This window comes from Gorilla gorilla, chromosome 1 (genome assembly GCF_029281585.2).
Source record: "Gorilla gorilla gorilla isolate KB3781 chromosome 1, NHGRI_mGorGor1-v2.1_pri, whole genome shotgun sequence".
NCBI lineage: Eukaryota > Metazoa > Chordata > Mammalia > Primates > Hominidae > Gorilla > Gorilla gorilla.
In genome coordinates, this window is record NC_073224.2 from 211,584,456 (window position 1) to 211,598,098 (window position 13,643).

Here is a 13,643-nt window from a genome sequence, read left to right on the forward strand (position 1 = left end):
ACACTTTGAGACAAATTAAAGAGTCCTTTATTAGCCGGCGACCGAGAGGCAGCTAATGCCCAAAATTCTCTCGGCCCCGAGGAAGGGGCTAGGTTAGTTATTATACCATGGTCTAAATAGAGGAGGGGGGCTTTTAACTGAAACAATTTTTACAGAAGCAGAACTGGCAAAAGGTTAAAAAATTAACTGGTTACAAATGCAGTTACAAAAAAATAAACAGTTCCAGGTGCAGGGACTTAAGCTATCACAAAGAGATAAATGCAGGGGTTTTGGGTGCCATCCACCGCGCACGCCCCCAGGAACTGCTGGCGCAGCTCGCCTCACCATCTTATCAACAGGTGCATTCCTGGACATGCCTTGAGTCAGATTTACACTAGCTATGCCTGGAGGGAGGTGAAAGGGGTTACAAGTGAAGAAACTAAAATGGAGTCTGTCCGGCTCTCTTTCTGCTAGGAGAGAGTCACTCAGGTTAAAACAAGGTAGCGTATCACAAAATGAGTCAAAATCATGCACTACACTCCAGCTTGTGTGACAGAGCAAAAGCCTGTCTAAAAAAAAAAAAATTCATTTTATTGCTCATCAATTATTCTTCACTAAATCCGAAAAATAGTACAGTAGAAAAAATGTTTAAAAGAAAGAAAATTCGTCAATGGCTTTCCAGTACCCTTAGGAAAAAGACAAAATTATTTTGCCACAGAAACTCTATTGTAGGCTGGGCGCAGTGGCTCACGCCTGTAATCCCAGCACTTTGGGAGGCCGAGGCAGGTGGATCACCTGAGGTCAGAAGTTTGAGGCCAGCCTGGCCAACATGGTGGAACCCTGTCTCTACTAAAACTACAAAAAAATTAGCTGGGTGTGGTGGCAGGCACCTGTAATTACAGCCACTCAGGAGGCTGAGGCAGGAGAATCACTTGAACCCGGGAGGCGGAGGTTGCAGTGAGCAGAGATCATGCCACTGCACTCCAGCCTGGGCAACAAGGGTGAGATTCCGTCTCAAAAAAAAAAAAAAAGAATAGAGGTTGAGGCAGGAGAATTGCTTGAACCTGGAAGGCAGAGGTTGCAGTGAGCCGAGATCACGCCACTGCACTCCAGCTTCGGTGACAAGAGTGAGACTCTATCTCAAAAAACAAAAAACAAAACCAACGAAACTCTATTGTAGAGCTTCAATATCATCCATGGTTTCAGGGAAGAGGACTAATGGATGGCAACTTGAAATCCTAGGTAATAATAACAGTGGGAACAGTAGTAGCAGTAATAGTAGTAATAATAAAACTGCTATTTTTTCTTGAATACCTACCATGTAGCAGATATTTTGCACACATCTTAAGATTCTGTCCGGAGGCTGGGCGCAGTGGCTCACACCTGTAATCCCACCACTTTGGCAGGCCAAGGCGAGTGGATTGCCTAAGGTCAGGAGTTCGAGACCAGCCTGGCCAACATGGTGAAACCCCATCTCTACTAAAAAAAATACAAAAAAAATAGCTGGGCATGGTGGTGGGTGCCAGTAATCCCAGCTACTTGGGAGGCTGAGGCAGGAGAATCGTTTGAACCCGGAAGCCGGAGATTGCAGTGAGCCAAGATCGCACCATTGCATTCCAGCCTGGGCAACAAGAGCAAAACTCCATCTCAAAAAAAAAAGATTCCATCCAGAAAGTAGAACCTAAGACAGGTGTTAGTTACAGGTAATTTACTTAGAAGGTGATCCCAGGGATTTAAAGTAAAAGTCCAGAAAAAAATAGGAAGAGGAAAAAAGCCAACACAAGGATGTATTAACAAGGTGTTCACTGCTGTGGGCACCTGGGGCTGGATCCTACCAAGCCCATCTGATAATTTTCTTTCTTTTTTTTTTCTTTTTCCTTTTTTTTAAATTGGGCAGCCTCCTGAACCAAAGCGGGCTCAGAGACTCCCCATCTGAGTTCTGTAATGCCTCTCATTATGGTCTTCCGAAAGACTGCCAGAGAAGCATTTAACCCTTGGTTTATATCCTCCATTGGTTTGGATTTCCCCAGGAGGCATCAACTTCCCTTGCACTTCTGGGTAGGCACTCACCAGTATCCTACATTATGGTTTAGGAAAAGCTCCAGAACAGAGAGAAAGATACAAGGAGAATTGAAGCCCTCACTGAATTGTTTTCAAAAGCTTTGCCCATTGGGAAGGCTGAGAGGATGGAAGGAAAGGTACAAGACGTCCCAGACCATCCCTTGCAGTGCTCAGATTCATCCATGTGCTCCATTAGATCCAGTCCATCACCTAGTTTTCAAGATAATGGCTAGCTATCATCTTGACAGAAAACTCAGTGGTGCTAAAAATTCTTTGCAAAACGTTTGTTGTCCCTTATGCCTTTTGTGCCCTATAACATACCATACTCAACCATATAGATGCTTCTCACAAATAATGTTAAGTGAAAGAAGCCAGACCAGAGTACTATGTTTGATTTCATGTGGATAAAATACAAGACAAGTAAAAATATTCTGTTCAAGGCCAGGATAGCAGCTACCCTTTGGGGTGAGAGAGCAGTGTCTAGAAGGGGGATGAGAGGAGATTTTGCGGGTGATACCTATCAGATATGTGATTTACAAATGTATTCTCCCAATCTGTGGCTTGTCTTTCTTTCTTCTTTATTTTATTTTATTTTATTTATTTTTTTGAGACAGAGTCTTGCTCTATCTCCAGGCTGGTGTGCAGTGGCGCGATCTTAGCTCACTGCAACCTATGCCTCCCAGGTTCAAGCAATTCTCCTGCCTCAGCCCTTCAGCCTCCCGAGAAGCTGGGATTACAGGTGCATGCCACCACACCCAGCTAATTTTTGTATTTTTAGTAGAGACAGGTTTCACCATGTTGGCCAGGATGGTCTCGATCTCTTGACCTTGTGATCCACCCAACTCGGCCTCCCAAAGTGCTGGGATTACAGGTGTGAGCCACTGCGACCGGCCTGTGGCTTGTCTTTTCATTCTCTTTACAGAATCTTTCACACAGCAGAATTTAAAATTTTTGAAGACTAGGCATGGTGGCTTACACCTGTAATCCCAACACTTTGGGAGGCTGAGGCGGGCAGATCACCTGAGGTCAGGAGTTCAAGACCAGCCTGGCTAACATGGTGAAACTCCGTTTCCACTAAAAATACAAAAAAATTAGCTGGGCGCGGTGGCGCACGCCTGTAATCCCAACACTTTGGGAGGCTGAGGCGGGCAGATCACCTGAGGTCAGGGGTTCAAGACCAGCCTGGCTAACATGGTGAAACCCCATTTCTACTAAAAAATACAAAAAAATTAGCTGGGCGTGGTGGCGCAAGCCTATAATCCCAGCTACTCAGGAGGCTGAGGCAGGAGAATTGCTTGAACCCAGGAGGAGGAGTTTGCAGTGTGCCGAGATTGGGCCATTGCACCCCAGCTTGGGCAACAAGAGCAAAACTCCATCTCAAAAAAATAATAAATAAAATAAAAATAAATAAAATAAAATATTTGAGTAAGTCCAATATTTCCATTTTTAATCTTATGGGTGGTGTCATATCTAAGAAATCTTTGCCTAATCCAAGATCACAAAAATGTCCCCCTAAATTTTCTTCTATAAGTGTATAGTTTTATTTTTATTTTTTTTTTTTTGATATGGAGTTTCGCTGTTGTTGCCCGGCTGGAGTGCAATGGCGTGATTTCGGCTCACTGCAACCTCCACCTCCTGGGTTCAAGCGATTCTCCTGCCTCAGCCTCCCAAGTAGCTGTGTTTTAGTGATCCCCAACCCTTGCCACCACCATGCCCGGCTAATTTTTTGTATGTTTAGTAGAGATGAGGTTTCACCATGTTGGTCCGGCTGGCCTCGAACTCCTGACCTCAGGTGATCCACCCACCTCGGCCTCCCAAAGTACTGGGATTACAGGCATGAGCCACTGTACCTGGCTGTGTATATTTTTAGATCGCCATTTTTTAAAAGGATTATTTGGGATAGAGTCTCACTCTGTCACCAGGGCTGGAGTGCAGCAGCTGATCATGGCTCACTGCAGCCTTGACCTCCCAGGCTCGGGTGATCCTCTCACCTCAGCCTCCAAACTAGCTGGGACTACAGGTGCACACCACCATACACTGCTAATTTTTTTGTGTTTTTTGTAGAGACAGAGTTTTGCCATGTTGCCCAGGCTGGTCTTGAACTCTTGAGCTCAAGTGATTCTCCCGCCTCGTCCTCCCAAAGTGCTGGGATTACAGGCGTGATCCACCACACCTGCCCATGCATATACTTTTCTATTCAGTCTAAACCTGAAAGAATACACAGCTTTCCTCTGGGGTAGGAAGATAGTGGGATTTGGGGTAAGTATGCTAGAAAGATTGACTTTTCACCGTATACCCTTTTGTGCTATTGAATTTTTTTTTTTTTTTTTGAGATGGAGTTTCACTCTTATCCCCCTAGGCTGGAGTGCAATGGCGCTATCTCGGCTCACTGCAACCTCTGCCTCCCAGGTTCAAACGATTCTCCTGCCTCAGCCTCCCGAGTAGCTGGGATTACAGGCACATGCCACCATGCCCAGCCAATTTTTTGTATTTTTAGTGGAGACGAGGTTTCACCATGTTGGCCAGGCTGGTCTCAAACTCCTGACCTCAGGTGATCCACCTGCCTCAGCCTCCCAAAGTGCTGGGATTACAGACGTGAACCACTACACCCAGCCAAATAATTTTTTAAAACGCAAACTCAAAAAGGGTTGGGGATAACTAAAATACAGTTCCACTGAACAGTTTAAAATCACCATAATGGGCCTGGATCAGCACTTTGGGAGGCCAAGGCAGAAGGCTCACTCTTTTTTTTTTTTTTTTTTGAGACGGAGTCTCGCTCTGTCACCCAGGCTGGTGTGCAGTGGCGCGATCTTGGCTCACTGCAACCTCCGCCTCCCAGTTCAAGCAATTCTCCTGCCTCAGCTTCCTGAGTAGCTGGGACTACAGGCGTCTGCCACTGCACCTGGCTAATTTTTTGTATTTTCAGTAGAGACTGGGTTTCACCGTGTTAGCCAGGATGGTCTTGATCTCCTGACCTCGTGATCCTCCCAAAGTGCTAGGATTACAGGCGTGAGCCACCATGCCCGGCCAGAAGGGTCACTCTTGAGCACAGGAGTTCAAGACTGGCCTGGGCAACACAGCAAGACTCCCATCTCTATAAAAATTAAAATAATAAAAATGAGCCAGCCGTGGTGGATGCCTACAGTCTCAGCTATTCAGGAGGCTGAGGCAGGAAAATCGCTTGAGCCCAGGAGTTCGAGGTTACAGTGAGCTATGATCGTACCACGGCACTTCAGCCTGGGCGACAAAGTGCGACCCTGCATCTAAAAGAAATAAATAATAATAAAATAAATAAATAAAATCACCACGATGCTTGTTGGATTGGATGATTTCACTGCAGCTTCAAATCCTGAGGGTTCTCTCAAGCCTGGCAGTTCTCACTGAGCTAAGAAACTAAAAGTCACATTTATTGGCAAAGAATGGATTGGGCCCATCAGAAGATAATATGCAAATGATGAGTGTGAATTTATAGTTTCCTCCCTATAGCTTTGAACATTGCTGAATTTAGAGAAGAAACTATGAATGTTGCTGCCACCTGCCGGCCACATCTCTCAATATCATGTTCCTGGAAGTACCTGGTGGGATTCTTCTTTCAACTGAGTCCTCTATTAGGCTCTGGATTGGAGAAAGACTGATTTACAGATTTCTCCCTTTTTGCTGTCATCATCCCATACTCTGCCACAAAACCAAATTGCTAAAAGCAGGGAGCTGTGGCATTCAATTGTCTGCGTTTGAATTCTGTCTTTACCTCGGGTAAATCAGATACCTGTTCTATACCTTGGGTAAATCAGATACCTATTCTTTTTTTTTTTTTTTTTTTTGAGATTGAGTTTCGCTGTTGTTGCCCAGGCTGGGGTGCAATGGTGTGATCTCAGCTCACTGAAGCCTCCGCCTCTTGGGTTCAAGCAATCCTCCTGCCTCACAGGCGCCTGCCACCATGCCCGGCTAATTTTTTGTATTTTTAGTAGAGACAGGGTTTCACCATGTTGGCCAGGCTGGTCTCTAATTCCTGGTCTCAGGTGATCTGCCTGCCTCAGCCTTCCAAAGTGCTGGGATTACAGGCGTGAGCCACCGTGCACAGCAATCAGATACCTATTCTACACTTCAGTTTCCTCATCTATAAAATGGGGATGATAACAGTAGCTCCTTTACATAGGTGTTGTGAGGATTAAATTAGATCACATAAAGCGCTTAGCACAAGGCCTGGCACACAGTGAGCACGCAACAAATATTAATGGTTGTTGTCATTGTCAGGCAGAGCTTCAGAGCCTCTCTCATCCTTTTTTTTTTTTCCAGCTGAATTTAAGATTCAAGGCCCTCCCATTCTAAACTGACAAATTGTACCTGGACACACAAAAGTCTATTGGAAAGACCTATACCATCTGGTTCCACCACTTCCTGACCATGGGCAAGCGTCTTAACCTCTCTGAACCTTACTTGACCTCACAGATGGTTTTGGAGATTACATGAAATCATCTGCGTAAAGCACCAAGACAGTGCCTGGCATGGAGTGGACAGTTAATAGGTGGAATGATGATGGAGTGATGATTAACACAGAAATACTTACCAAGTATAGCTAAAGGTTGAGCAGCGCAGGTTGCAAATAGGCAGGCCATAGGCAGTCACTAACCTACAGGTATTTGGCCCACAGTGATTTACATTTTAACCCCAGGAATTTTACATTCAAGTCTGAATTATTAATTTCTCTTTTAAAATGTGAAGATCTGCCGGGTGCAGTGGCTCACGCCTGTAATCCCAGCACTTTGGGAGGCTGAGGCAGGCGGATCACCTGAGGTCAGGCGTTCGAGACCAGCCTGACCAACACGCAGAAATCCCGTCTCTATTAAAAATACAAAATTAGCTGGGCGTGGTGGAGCATGCCTGTAATCCCAGCTACTCGGGAGGCTGAGGCAGGAGAATCGCTTGAACCCGGGAGGCGGAGATTGCGGTGACCTGAGATCGCACCACTGCACTTCAGCCTGGGCAAAAAGAACTAAACTCCGTCTCTGGGCCAGGCGCAGTGGCTCACGCCTATAATCTCAGCACTTTGGGAGGCTGAGACGAGGGGATTGCTTGAGCCCGGGAGTTCGAGACCAGCCTGGGTCAACATGGCGAAACCTTGGTCTCTACTAAAAATACAAAAAATTAGCCGGGTGTGGTGGCACGCATCTGTAGTACCAGCTACTTGGGAGGCTGAGGTGGGAGAATCATCTGAAGTCTGAGAGGTCGAGGCTGCAGTGAGCCGAGATCGCACTACTGCATTCCAGCCTGGGCAACCAGAGTGAGACCCTGTCTCAAAAAAGATTTTTATTGTATTGTATTGTATTTATATTTTATTTTAATCTGTGAGAGGGAGTCTCGCTCTGTCTCCCAGGCTGGAATGCAGTGGCACGATCTCTGCTTACTGCAAGCTCCACCTCCCAGGTTCACTCCATTCTCCTGCCTCAGCCTCCCGAGTAGCTGGGACTACAGGCGCCCGCCACCATGCCCGGCTAATTTTTTGTATTTTTATTTTTATTTTTTATTTTTTTTTGGAGACGGAGTCTCGCTCTGTGGCCCCGGCTGGAGTGCAGTGGCAAGATCTCGGCTCACTGCAAGCTCCGCCTCCCGGGTTCACGCCATTCTCCTGCCTCAGCTTCCCGAGTAGCTGGGACTACAGGCGCCCGCCACCACGCCCAGCTAATTTTTTTTTTGTATTTTTAGTAGAGACGGGGTTTCACCGTGTTAGCCAGGATGGTCTCCATCTCCTGACCTCGTGATCCACCCGCCTCGGCCTCCCAGAGTGTTGGGATTACAGGCGTAAGCCACCGTGCCCCCGGCCAAATTATTTATTTGTTTATTTATTTTTGAGACGGAGTCTGGCCCTGTTGCTCAGGCTGGAATGCAGTGGTGGATCTCGGCTCACGGCAACCTCCGCCTCCCAGGTTGAAGCAATTCTCCTGCCTCAGCCTCCTGAGCAGCCGGGACTACAGGCACACCCCACCACACCCGGCTAATTTTTGTTTGTTTGTTTGTTTTGTAGAGAGAGGGTTTTACCATGTCGGGCAGGCTGGTCTCGAACTCCTGGCCTCTGGTGATCCGCCTGCCTAGGCCTCCCAAAGGGCTGGGATTAAAGGTGTGAGCCACTGTGCCCAGCCTGGAAACAATTTTTGTAAATTAAGAAATAAATAAGGCCGGGCGTGGTGGCTCATGCCTGTAATCCCAGCACTTTGGTAAGGCCAAGGCAGGTGGATCACCTGAAGTCAGGAGTTCGAGACCAGCCTGGCCTACATGGTGAAACCCTGTCTCTATTAAAAATACAAAAATTAGCCGGATGCGGTAGCGCATGCCTGTAATCCCAGCTTCTCAGGAGGTTGAGGCAGGAGAATCGCTTGAACCCGGGAGGCGGAGGTTGCAGTGAGCCGAGATTGCACCACTGCACTCCAGCCTGGGCGACAGAGCAAGACTCTGTCTCAAAAGAAAAGACAAGACAAGACAAGAAAAGAATTAAATAAAATACAATAAAATGTGAAGTCCTGACAGTGTATTACACTGATCTATACGGAAGGTGGCATATAACAGAGAAACCTAATTTCTTCCAAGGAAGCTAAGTAATGCTCCGTAAAGAAGTGCTGCTAAAGCTGAAACAGGAGTTGACTGGGGGTGAATCCGATAAAGAGGTGGGGATGCTGCTCCAAGCGTAAGGACTGTTGGGTCCAAAGGCCTTGGTCAGGGAGATTCATGCCTCTGGGAAACCTCAGGGTAGCCAGGTGGCCGGAGCACAGTGAGCAAGACAACAGGAAGAAGATGAGGCTTCCATTAGCATCTTAAGGATTTTGGTCTTTATCATGAGGACAAATGTATTTCAAAGCTAAAAGCTGGGAGGTAGCCAATTGGTGTAACAAACTGAGGAGCTAGACAGAAATAGAAGGGAGAAAGGTCAGGGGTCAATAATTAACAGCTGAGAAGGCAGAGAAGCACAAGGATAGTATGGAATCTAGAAACTAGGGGCATGCAGGACAGCATTTCAGGTGTGGTCTGGCAAAAGGCAGACTTTACGGCAACAAAGTTAAGTGGGACACCAGGATGAATATCTTATGTTCATTTAAATAGTGGAAAAATGAGAAGAACAGACATTTCGTCAAGGGCATATCACAAGTGAGATACGGAGCTGGATTCACAATACCCATCTTAATTTGTTGCTCCTCCCATTAGTTTTCTCAAGGCAAGTAAACTCAGTACAATACTCTGTTGTTAATACTACTAACAAATCTCATTTATTAAGAGTTTGCTAAATGTTGGGCTCTGTATTTATGTGCATTATTATCTTGTTTTTTTCACAGAGTTAACGAGAACAGTCCACCCAAAATATTATGAACCAAGAGACTATTAGACATTGGAGACAGGAATAAATGAAACAGACACTATCCCTCTCCTTTGGGAATTCACAGTTCAGAAAGGAAGGGAATAGTTTAAGAAGTAATCATAGACCGGGCACAGTGGCTCATGTCTGTAATCCCAGCACTTTGGGAAGCAGAGGCAGGTGGATCACCTGAGGTCAGGAGATCGAGACCAGCCTGGCCAACACGGTGAAAACCCATTTCTATTAAAAATACAAAAAAACTTAGCCAGGTGTGGTGGCGGGTGCCTGTAATACCAGCTACTTGGGAGGCTGAGGCCGGAGAATTGCTTGAACCCAGGAGGCAGAGGTTGCAGTGAGCTGGGATCTCGCCATTGCACTCCAGCCTGAGCAACAGAGCAAGACTGTTTCCACAAAAAAAAAAAAAAAAAAAAAAGGAAGTAATTATAAAGAGTAATTGACAGGTGCTACAGGGAGAGTATAACAGTGAGCCAACCTACCATGGGTGGCAGGGAAGGCATTCTGGAAGAAGTGACAGTCAAGCTGAAAAATCGGGGAAATTAACAAGGTGAAACATGGAGGCCAGGCAGGGTAGCTCAAGCCTGTAATCCCAGTACTTTGGGAGGCCGAGGCCGGTGGATCACTTGAGGTCAGGAGTTCGAGACCAGACTGGCCAACATGGTGAAACCCTGACTCTACTAAAAATACAAAAATTAGCTGGGCAATAGTGGCACACGACTGTAATCCCAGCTACTTGGGAGGCTGAGGCAGGAAAATCCCCTTGAGCCTGGGAGGCGGAGGTTGCCATGAGCCGAGGTCACACCACTGCACTCCAGTCTGGGTGACAGAGTGAGACCCTGTCTCAAAAAAAAAAAAAAAAGAAAAAAAAAAGATAATTTCAAAAAATAAATAAAAATACAAAAATTGGCTGGGCATGGTGACACATGCCTATAATCCTAGCTACTTGGGAGGCTGAGGCAGGAGAATAGCTTGAGCCTGGGTGGCGATGGTTGCATTGAGCCAAGATCAAGTCACTTCACTCCAGCCTGGGCGACAGAGCGAGACCCTGTCTCTCTGTCTCTCTCTCTCTCTCTCTCTCTCACACACACACACACACACAAAATTCAAACATGGGGTTTCACCCTTCATGAAACAAGAGTGTTTCAGGCAAAGAGAACAGCAGATGGAAGATACTATTCTCACAATAACTTCATTAAGTAGATTCTATTATTATTCCCTTCTCACAGATAAGAAAACTGAAACTCAGAGATTAAGTAACTGACCCACGAGGTGGTGTTGAAGCCAGGATGTAAGCCTCTACCTAGACTACAGCTCATTCTTTTAGTTGCTAAACCAGATATTTCTATTAGTTTGCCCTTTCTTTCTAAGGATCATGTGAGTGGAATGGGATTATTAATTGAGATGTCTGCAATGCAGGAAGTTGAAATCATGGCTTACAAACTATGCAAGCATGTCTGTGTCATTGTTGTCTGTAAATTTTGCAATGACAGCTATTTAGTGACACAGCTCTTGTGCTAATGTCTGAATGGATATTCATTTCAATTTAATATGATTCAACAGCTATGTACTGAGTGCCTACTACGTGCCAGGCATGATGCCAGGCATGATGCCAGGCCTTGTCAGTTACCAAGATGATGAGACAAGTTCCTAGGTACTAGGCTAAAGATCGTGTTAATCACTAACAATTTTTAAAAAAATAAATAACAAAGCCATAACCCTAGCAGTTAGAAACTGTAGATAACTTATTGCAATAGCTATAGGTTTGAGCATCAACCATGTGCCAAGCACTGCATGAAGTACCTTAATGAAAATTTAAATGGTCATGATCGGCCGGGCGTGATGGCTCAAGCCTGTAATTCCAGCACTTTGGGAGGCTGAGGCAGGCAGATCACCTGGGGTCAGGAGTTTTGAGACCAGCCTGGCCAACATGGTGAAACCCTGTCTCCACTAAAAATACAGAAAAAAAAAAAAAAATAGCTGGGCGTGGTGGCATGTGCCTGTAGTCCTAGCTGCTCAGGAGGCTGAGGCAGGAGAATTGCTTGAGCCTAGGAGGCGGAGGTTGCAGCGAGCTGAGATTGCACCACTAGACCCCAGCCTGGGCAACAGAGAGACTCCCATCTAAAAAAAAAAAAGATCATGATCATAGCTAAAAATTAAAAGTGCTTATTGTGAGCTCTGTGTTAAGCAGTTTACATTATTATCTCCTTTAACTCTCATTTTCATTCCAAAAGGCTGATATCATAGTTTAATTATATTATTATTTCTCATTTTACAGGTAAGGAAATGAGCTTTGGAGATTTTTGCCTGAGATCCCAGAGACAACAAAATAGAAGAACTAGAGATCAAACCCAGATATTCCTGACTCCAAATGTTAGCTCTAGACAATTACACCACACTAACTCTGTAAGGAGGGTCAGCTAGTCAAAAATCAGGGGAATGTGGAATTCTATGTAGCTAAGCACACATCCAGAAAGGAAAAATAAATATTGGTGCTTTTAAAACCCTCCAAGAAAGTAAAGAACTTCATTCTATCATTTAATTCTGCCAAAATTTGCCTCTAGAATTATCTTTAAATTTAATTAATAACTGAAGTTTAGAATCCTTGGTATCAAGATATACTTCCTTTAATTCTTGTTTTATACACATGCAGGAAAGAAAATGAACTATTTTGCAAAAATCAGTGTCAGACAAAAAAGTGACCCCATTGAGAATGTGGTACAAGCTGTACCACACTGCTGTGCTTTGTAAACTACAAGGGAAAAAATAATTCCACAGGAGGCAACCATCAGCCCTGGGCGGTATGAACATCCTGTCTCCATGATTACTTGTGGCTATCAGCAGGGAGGTATGCAGTCTTGTTCCATATGTTCAGATATGGCCACAGGTGAAACCTGTGTGGCTAAGGAAGTGCACAGAATTGGCTCTGTGACACATGAACCAGGAAGATCAATGTTGTGTCCAGACATATAGATGTTTGTGTCTCCATCTGCATACCGGTCCTTTGTCTCAACATAAAAATGCAGGAAAATAAACTAATACTTATTGAGTACCACTTAGTATATGTTATATTATTATCTCAACAATTCATTTAATATTGTAGAAACTGGAGTTCAGACAGGTAGAATTTCTGTCACAGCAACCATAACAAATTACTTATTATATATTATTACTAAAACAACGATAGCATCCATTAATTGAGTGCATATTGTGTGCCAGGCACTGTCCAGGGCATTCCCCATTATTTCACTTAATCCTCATGACAACCCTGTGATATGAGGACAATTACCCATTTTACAGAAAAAGACACATATGATGTTAAGCAATTTTCCAAGGTCACATGGTTAGCAAGTAGCATCTGTTTGTGTCTGTCCCCCCAACAATTAGTGTAAATTTCTTAAGGGCAAGGACTGTGTATTTTTCTGTTCTTTTTTTTTTTTTTTGAGACAGAGTTTCGCTCTTGTAGCCCAGGCTAAAGTGCAATGGCGCAATCTTGGCTCACTGCAACCTCCACCTCCCAGGTTCAAGCGATTCTCCAGCCTCAGCCTCCCAAGTAGCTGGGATTACAGGCACCCACCACCACGCCCAGCTAATTTTTTGTATTTTTAGTAGAGATGGGGTTTCACTATGTTGGCCAGGCTGGTCTCGAACTCCTGACCTCAGGTGATCCACCCGCCTCGACTTCCCAAAGTGTTGGGATTACAGGCATGAGCCACCATGCCCGGCCAAGGACTGTGTATTTTTCAAGTCTGTATTTCTAGGCCCTAACACTGTGCTTGGCACAGAGTAGAGATAATTCTATAAATATTTTTGAATAAATTAGTGAAAAACAAACAATAACTCCCAAGATAAGGGGCAGAGCCATAATTGGGATTTAGGTGTTTTTCTTCTTCTTCTTCTTCTTTTTTGAAACAGATTCTCACTCTGTTGCCTAGACTGGAGTGCAGTGGCACGATCTCGGCTCACTGCAACCTCTGCCTCCTGGGTTCAAGCAATTCTCCCACCTCAGCCTCCTGAGTAGCTGGGATTACAGGCGTGTGCCACCATGCCTGGCTACTTTTTGTATTTTTAGTAGAGACAGGGTTTTGCCATGTTTCCTAGATTGGTCTCAAACTCCTGGGGTCAAGCGATCCCATATTTACATATTGCCTGCCCAAATCAGGGTCCTAATTAATGACTCACATGCCTGTTTCACAATGGAAACTTCTATTAGACATTTTCCATACGAGTAGAATGGAGTGATTCT